We start from the raw sequence: 1,763 nt of genomic DNA on the forward strand, positions 1-1,763 counted from the left end.
AGCGTAAAGGTTCTGAGCAGGATGACGAAAGCATCATTTCAGAAGAGACCCACACACCCTGCCCAATGTTGGGTTATGGTATTGTTTTCTTCGGCTGCCTTCTGGTTATTTTATGTGAATCCACCTGTTGTTCCACCTTTGTTACAACATTGACAAGTCCTTGACAGTGTCAAATAAAGTAACATGGTGAATGTCGAATGTGTATATGTTTATTTTACAACTTGGGTGATTAAGGAAAATAAGTACAACTTGTCTTTGGCAATCATCAAATCAATGGAGGGTTAATCCCCTCCATTTGGTGTTATGTATATGTATTCTCACCGGAAAATAAAGCGTCTTCTGTGTGTGTGTGATCTCAAGTGGTTACAAATATTACCCTTTTAACTCAAGTAAAGCAACCATGAGAATGTGTTATGCTTTGTGTAACAGCTGTGTGTATCTTTAATACACCTGTGTTATAATGATTCTCAATGTATAGGAAAGAATTCAACTCCAGTCTTTGAGGGTCAGGATTCATCCACATTTTAGGTTTTTCCCTAACAGGCAAAAATAATTTTAGCAAGGTAAAGTTTACAAAGTGAACATGCCATGTTTATTATAACCTGGCCTATATGTGGCCCTCAAGGACTGGACTTGGACACCCCTAGTCTAGACAGGCATATCATTCATGTGTGCTCCTTTAAATAAGAACAATAGGATTAAATAAAAATACTGAAATAAAGTACTTCCCATGGGGTTTTGTAAATGAACCTGTCACTGGAAATATTCCATGATTGGCTTTGCATAATCACATGTGTTTTCTTGTGGTCACTTGCCATAACCTGCCAGAAGGAAAATTGTCTATCCAAGCAACTAAATACGTTTTTTATCCAATGCATATTATATAAGATTTAACATGTTTAAATTTCATTTTAAATGTTTTCCTCAATCTTTTTGAATCTTAAGGTTTTATTAATAGCTGGAAATGCTGCCATTAAGGTCTTTGGTAACTTTCAGTCATGGGATGACAAAACTCTTTACTTGCCTACCAGCTATTCTCCGGCATGGCCATAGGTACCTGTTTCAACACACAATGGGCCTGATTTATCAAAGCTCTCCACGACTGGAGAAGATAGACTAACATAGGTGGACCTGGGTAATGCAGCAAACCTGGAATGGATCTGGTCCAGGATCCAAATAATAGTAAATGATTTTAAGAAATCCATTCCAGGTTTTCCCATGATAGTCCATCTTCTCCAGATTTGGAGAATTTGAATCTCAATTTTTCCTGTGAACATAAGGCTTGTGTACCATTTATTTTGTCTTGCAAGTTTTCCTGTTGGTCTTTGAGTTTGATGACGAGTTACTAATTGAAAGGTTCGGGGTGGAGGGCCAAGTGTGATTATACAGTACACAGTAAAACATTACAATATACAAGTATACAGTAATATCTCTCAATCTGAGAGTTTTTTAACATGATTTTTGTACTGAGGCTAACGTCCTATTATGTAATTTTTTATTTCTTTGGGTTAAGTTTCATTAGCTGTTTTCACTAGTTTGTAGAACCTAACTTGAGTTTTCCCACCAAATGGACATACTCAACTGAGTTCAGTATAGGAAATGGGTGAATTAAATGGAATGTCCTGGAAAAGGGTTGGGGTGTCGCAAGTGATGGAGTCTGAGCTGACAAGCGTAAAGGTTCTGAGCAGGATGACGAAAGCATCATTTCAGAAGAGACCCACACACCCTGCCCAATGTTGGGTTATGGTATTGTTTTCTTCGGC

This window comes from Pyxicephalus adspersus, chromosome 4 (genome assembly GCF_032062135.1).
Source record: "Pyxicephalus adspersus chromosome 4, UCB_Pads_2.0, whole genome shotgun sequence".
NCBI lineage: Eukaryota > Metazoa > Chordata > Amphibia > Anura > Pyxicephalidae > Pyxicephalus > Pyxicephalus adspersus.